Below are 7,598 nucleotides of genomic sequence, written 5' to 3' on the forward strand. Positions count from 1 at the left end.
GCTGTGATGAACCCTGTACCATTGTTCAAATGTTGCCCATACCCCCTCTGACTCGGTCTATTCCCTCAGCATTCCTTAACCCGGCAACCGAGTTGTAGCCAATTAAGTTTACATAGGCGTCCCATAGTGGGACCGGGGAATGTACGGCCCGAGATGCCCAATAAATTTACTTTTGCTTAGAGGTGTGTGTGGGGGTAGGGGGGAAGGAAAAGTCCTTTGTAAATCCAGATTAGAACTGGTCTGATAAATGCTGAGCTGGGTGTGGGGGTTGATTAGTATTTGGAGCACAGCTTCCCCATCATGCAGTGCTTCCCTGCTTTGCTGATCCCAGAATTCACTGCAGTCTCTGCTTCAGGTTTTCTATTCTTCATCTCTCATGTAAATGAATGGTCATCTGTTCCCATCTCAGATGCAAATGAGACCTAGAGCAGTTGTTGCACTTTTGTCATCCTTATCTGGAGGGTTTTAGGTGTGTCTCTCACTGCATCTTAATCAGCTTCTGTTTGGTGGGGGGGCGATTCTTTGTGAGTCAGACAGTCTGTGACCTGTGTCAGTGTTCCCCAAGAACATGGAGCTGACAGGTAACAATGTGTAGAGCTGATAAGGGTATAAATATCTGTCCCATCTTCTCATGGATATCTTGTGCTATGTTACCTTTTTTTGTAGGTCATTTCTAGGGATTCAGATACTTTGGCCAGCATAAAGTCTTTGCATGCATTACTAAGGAATACATATATTATGTATGCACATGGTGGAAGAGTAAGGGGATATTCTTAGGGATCAGAGTTGGTATAAAGGCAAAGAGTTTCCAGACTGGCCTTTTATGGGGGCACTGGGTTCCCCAGCAAATGTGAAGATTCATAAGGCTGGTGACCAACAAATAACTCCTGCCCCAATGATGGAAGTGAGAGTGCCATAGGAAGATTTGTCACCCTTTTCATACCATTCTCTTGCTACATCTAGAGGGTGTAATTGTAATATCTTTTCACCAGATAATAGCACTGGCTGCAGTGAGATTACTTATGAATTACATTGATGTAAGATTAGAATAAAGTTTACATATAGGCACTTCATATTGTGGGTTGGATTTGTCTTTAAGCCCTACTAATCTTACTTTGGAATTCTTTTTGCATGACCCCCATTGCATGTCCATCAATTCTTTTCTCTTAAAACTGGGTAGACTAATTCTCCATACAATAATAATTACCTAATAGGTTTGTAAAAGAAATGGCATAATAGTTATTCCAAAATTGTCAAAGGCACTAAGTAAATGAAAATTACCGTATTCTAAATTATCAAGTGAGGAATCCACAATAGAAGAATAATTTACCAATGTTGAAAGAATAGCCAATTTACTTTGACAATTTATTCCAAGTAATTTGGGTGCGTGGGGGGCATGAATGGATAGGTGGTAATTACTGTGTAAGAAATTTAGGAAAGATATTCTTATCATTTTTTGTTCCTCTCTAAAAAAAATTCACAGACATTTTTAAATGACTTTATTCCTAGCAATCCCAATTTAACAGTGCCTGAAACTCACATTTCCACAGATTAGACCAACAGCTTTCACTCTTTCAGTGTTTAGGAATTGTATGTGAGAGATCCCTTGGGATTTACTCATGCTGTAAAGCACATTGTGATCACATTTTGTGAGTTCTGTGTTCACTAAAGCCCCTCCAGCCTGTTCACTGCTTTGCTGTGCTGTGGTCCTGAGGGATGTAAACTCAAATAAAGGATAGTCTTGAAATATAAAGGTATTTTTTTAGCTTAGAGAAATATTACTGAATACTGTAGGGGCCAAATTCACTCTTGTCATAAGTGTATCCACATTCATTTACTTCAGTGGATTTGTGCCTGCTTCTGCCAGCAGTATGTTTGGCTCTGGGTATATAAAATAAATAATGGAAAGCATTTTAGAATAATACTTTTATGAAAGTTAGATTTAAAGTGGGGCTGTAACTCACAGCCAAGCCCCTTGCATGGGGTTTTACACAATTCCCATAACTGAATTTCTCAGCACAACAAATGCTCAACTTCCCCAGAGACTTACCTTTCTTAAGCATGTATAACATCTTATAGTTCAGCTGGTGTGGTTTGAGAATTATTCCAAACAGCAAGATTTTTTTTTCTCTTTAATTTTTAAAATTCTGTGGCTGCTTATTCACACTGCTTCCCCATGTCTCTCTGGATGGCAATAGAAAATATGTTAATGTATTACATTTTCTTTTTTTTTTTAAATATACCTCATATACATCATTATAATGTTTGCCTATTGCCTAGTGTTAGCCAATAAATTGGCATTAGGAGCCTAGTAGTTAAGAAAGGTAGAGTATATCTAGAATAACACAGTTGGTAAGCTGGAATAGAGGATGTGTTGTCCTAGGCCCCTGCTAGATGTGCATGTAAAGTTATTCCACATTTTTGTGGAATAACTTTGTGGCTTATTCCTTGTTTTATGACACTATTAATTGATTTAATGTGTGGCTAGGTCACAACTTAAGACATGGTCAACTGGTTAATCAAGTTTTAAGTTTACTGTGTGGCAGGTGCTCTATAAACAAGAACTACAAAGCAACCTGCCCACAGAAAGGCCATTACCATGAGGGTACTGGTTCTGTATATATATCTCAGGAAGCTGATCTTGGATACATTTTCCTCTTGTATCCTTATTGTTACTGCATTTCACGTCATCATATAGCATATCAGTCTCAGGTGTGTGCATATTAAATTCACAGCACAATATTTGTTAGTAGCTCCTAACAAGTTACTGGTAGCCCACCTGAACTCACAGATACTTGCAAGTCTCTTGCAATCTTAATTCTTCCAGAAGCCACTGGGAGTTGGACAATCTCAGTGTTTTAAAGGAGCTACTTACATCCTTAGCAGTAGGGGACCTGATTCAGTTTGATGTTCTACCTAGTTGATGTCCCTGGAGGTGGTCCGTACTAGGGGACTGATGAGAAACGCAAATGATAATGCAACAGGCAGCTACAGCATGAAGTATCCCTGAGGAAAGTTTCTCCCTATTTCTCATGAGCTACAGTTTTGTTTAGGTCCTGGAGCATAAAGTTTGCATCCATATTATTCTAACTCTGGATATATGAATGTTCAATCATTTTATTTATTTATTTATTTGTGAATCCTGCTAGACTCTTGGTCTCAAATGCTTGTGTGGCAATGAGGTCCTCAGGCTGACTGTATATCATGAGTGAAAGTTTTTCCTTTTATTGCTTTTATTTTTTAAAATCCTTAAATGGCTTTGAATGTCCTCTTTTCCTATGATGTGAGAATGGATGAGGCCCCAGGTCAGGACTATTTACACTGATTTCAGCATATCTACTCTTAGGTTAGATCCAATTTTAAATATTTTCTGCCTTGACTTACGATCTTCCTTTGAACTTATAATGATTGAGTAAAAAATTGTACAATATTGTTATAACTATTTTGCAATTAAGGAAACAGCCACAGAAGGGTTACGTGACTTCTCTAAGGTTAGGCAGTAAATCAGTGACAGAGCTATGATTAAAATTCAATTATCTGTTAGAAGTAGTATAAAATCAGCTTATACTATTTGTTCATGTTTCCTGAAAATATAAGGTAATACAAATCTAGTCTCATCTAAGATAAGTCAACATTGCTTTCCACTGAAAACTTTTTTAGGTACACTAAGACAATGTGTCATCAAGGAATGCCTTTTCAAAGCAAACATAGGTGATATAGTTCCTTGATTCCCTTTGACATGAATGGGTATTAAACAGCTAAATCCCTTCCCTGCTCTTAACATTTACCCAAATGTAAAATTATACTCCATGAAGCTTTATTCAAGAAGGTAACGTTTGCCATCTAGCATCCCATGTACCATATAAATAGCATTGCAAATCAATATTTAATATGAAGATCTTCTTTCATGCATTACATCTACAAAGTATAGCAGAGATGTTCACTCTGCGTCAAATACAGAGATGGTCTAATTATTTAGTAAGAATAAATTACTTCTTGTTCACAATTGAGGTGTATCTTGTATTTGAAATCTTGTCTAAAATCTCTCCCAACTATTCAGTTTGTCTAATAAAAGATATCACCAAAATATTCTTGCCTCTCTTCTTGTTCAAAAACATTCATGAAATGGTCAAGATTTGTTAATCCACTGCATAATTTGAGTGAACAATTTTTATAGTTTTTGTGGTACTGGTTTTGTTTGTGAACTGTTTATTGTAACTGCTTTGTTATGCTGGTTTGTTACTCTTACATGGTTGATTGCCTAAATCAGGGGTGTCAAAGATATGGCCCGCAGGCCAGATCTAACCCACGGAAGCACATCATCCAGTGCCTGGTGCTGGCCCCATATAGAGACAGTTTGGGACCTTCCTTGCATGCCAAATCCAGTGCCCATGGTGCCCAAACTTCTTGGCCTGGAACTGCACTGCACATGGTGCCTGCTTTGGCCAATCCAGTACACAAGCAGCATGCAGCTCCCACTCCAGCTGGTCTGGGGCATGCGCTGTGTGCAGCATGGGTCTCAGAATGGGCACTGCATGCAACACAGTCTGAAACCAGCCAGCGTGGGCACTGGGGGAAGGAAGGGGGCACTATGGGTCCCCCACATGCCAAATCCAGTATCTATTCTGGCTGGTCCAGGACTGCACTGAATGCAGCACCCATTCCTGGACCCATGCTGCACTGTGTCCACCTTGGACTGGGTGTCGTGTCCCAGACCAACCACAGTGACCCCTCATTGGGGGTTGGGGGTTGGGGGAAGGTGTCTGTGGGCCCTATCCAGCCCATGTGGTAGCCCTGCCTGCTCTTAAATTGGGATTTTGGGTACAGCCTCTGGGTAACAGCTATGATTATTTCAGCAGGGCTAAAGATCTCCACTGGAAGACCTGCAACATAGGCCTTGTCTATACTACAGTCTTTCCCATTATGGCCATACTGGCATAGATCTGTCAGCAGACCCCTTAACTGAAGATGTCAAGAGAGGGCTTTCTGTACTGACATATCACTTCCACAAATGGATAAGTAAGCCAACAAAGCACATTTCTGTGACATAGTTGCTGATCTCTAAGCTGCTGACAGACGTAGAAAACCCCCCCAAAAAACCATACTTTATTGGAAGAAGCAGCTTGGACCCAGCTTTGCAGTGTCTGTATAGATCGGGCACTTCAGTGAGGCTTTTTGGTGCTTTTATCTAAAGCTGATTCAATCAAGCACCAAAAAAGCCCCACTAAAGTGCCCAGTCTATACAGATGTTAGACAAGCTAGGTCCAACTAACACAATGCCTCTTCTTGGCATGTGCTGGCCTATGCGCAGTATTAAAGGAAAGTGCTGTTTTGTTTTGTTGTTTTACATCTGTAAGCATGGGTTTAGCACCATAGTTCTGTTGGATAGAAGTGATATTTTCAAACTTTTAGCCAATTTATATATGCTGGAAAAATGTTGAGGTGTTTACCTGGCCTGAATCTGATGAAAGTAGCCACTAAACAACTTCAGAACAAAGCACTTTTTATAATATAGCTTAAAGGTACAAAGCATGTAAGGCCAAGGTATGAAATAAAAAAGTGGCCTACATATGTATTCCCTTAACTTCATCTGTAACTCGTACTTGGTTCCAATTTATTCTATATCTACAAGTGGGCAAGAATAATTTACACTGCCTGCAGCATGCTCCCTCTGCCTCTGAGTGAGTTTTCCCAGCATGCCAGCTTTCTGGCTATTTCTAAGCTACTAGCTCAGGAATGGGCAATCCTGCCTCAATAGCAAGAAACTGCACAGGGGCAATTCGTATCCTGTCTTGAGTTCCATATTGCTTGTGGTACCCAAGCTGACTTATTTAAAACTTAGCTGTATCAACATTATAATACAGTTAGCAGTAGCACACTTTGGCACAATTAGCAGACCTTGTCAGTTCATCCCAAATCTCATTGCTCTCAGGTGCAGGGAGCTTTTAACAGATCAACAGTCCTTTGATCTTCTTCTCCTCTGCCTTGGCAAAATAACTCTATCATCCAGGTGAGTTCTGAGAACGCTCTTCATAGTGATAATCCTGGCCATTGTGTCTGACAGAAGACAAGGTAAATTAGCACCTTATAGACTAACTAAATCAGAGATGCATAACTTATAGAAGAGTTGAGCTTCCAGTAAGCTACTGAGATAACTTCATCAGCTGCTATAAAGGGACTACAGGAAGCAGAACTTCTAAATTGAAAATAGAGATTAGAACAAAGAGTAGGGAGGGAGGAGGAAAATGGAGGGAGCACTACTGCGAAAGGTAAAGTGTTTAGAAGAAAGAAAAGCAAGACAGTTAACCCCATATGCAGGAGTTATTAAAGTTAATCCAAGTAATAGGATAAAAATCCATAGGCTTGGTTTAGACTTTACTTAACACAATCCAGTCTGTGGATGATTTCTTATTCCACAATTTCCTGTTTGGTTTTTAAAAGTTTTATTATCTAAAATGTCCAGGGAAGTTAAAGTGTTCTGCTGTGGTCTTGTGTGTCTTTCTGGAATTGATAACAAATTGGTGTTCATTCATTCTTTTATGTAGGAGTTGCCCTGGTGGTCCAACATTGCCACTGTAAGCAACTGATGGTATATGTGACGTTGGTAGAGGAGCAAGTAAACCCCAGATGTTATAATCCATGATATTTGGTCCAGTGACAAAGTGGCCTGTGTTAAATGAAAGGACATAGCAGACCTGGTCCATCAGCCAGAACTTGTGGCTTTGTAGATGATGGATCTAGTGGTGTACTTAGAATGACAGATGCTGGTGTGGGGGTAACTATATCAGTTGATTGGTTTCTGATACAATGTAGTGGTGATATGGCCATTGCAAACTTTCACAGTAGTGTCCAAGTAAAGAAATCTCAGGCCATGGCCTTGAATCTGGTGCCTTGGTCTCCCTGACATGGCTGCTCATCCTGGTCTTCCCTTTTAGTATAAATCCCTGACCTGGAAAAGGAAGCACCTGGGCAACTAGGCTCAACCCTGTACCCAGACTGCTCCAGCCTTGGCTTGTGCTGCTACTGGCTATCTGACAGATTCTCTGGATTCCAGACCTGACTTGCAACCATATGTATTACTCACATGTATCGTATCACATATATTAACGTCAAGTTGTGGCCAGCAGGAGGGGCAGAAGGCTGGGGAGTGCTATCAGAAAAAGGAAAGGTGGAGACCTCAAACTGTCATGTTGGTACATTGGCTAGTAACAGGACTAGACTTCATTCCTTGGCAGTAACAAAAGGGAGATTTCAAAGAAGCCAAGGGCAGAAAAATATAGGCTGATGAAATACTATAAGTCCTGGCTCAGCAGCAAAAGGCAAGCCAACAGCTTTAGAACTTAATGGCAGAAGTATTACTGGTGCAACAAAGACAGGTGGAGGAACTAAAAGTTTTATTGGTCCAACAGCAAATGCTATTTAAGTGACTTGCCCTTTTATCTCTGCAGTTACAGGCTACAGGAGAGAGGGTGGAGACTGTCTTATGTGTTTTACTCTGTCAAAAATGACAAAAGATAACCCTGAAGCCTTTATTGAAATATTTGAGAGAGCAGCAGAAGCAGTCAGGTAGGACAAGATGACCTCAGCTACCCATTTGG

The sequence above is a fragment of the Crocodylus porosus genome, unplaced genomic scaffold (genome assembly GCF_001723895.1).
Source record: "Crocodylus porosus isolate Cpor-Errol unplaced genomic scaffold, CroPor_comp1, whole genome shotgun sequence".
Classification (NCBI taxonomy): Eukaryota; Metazoa; Chordata; order Crocodylia; family Crocodylidae; genus Crocodylus; species Crocodylus porosus.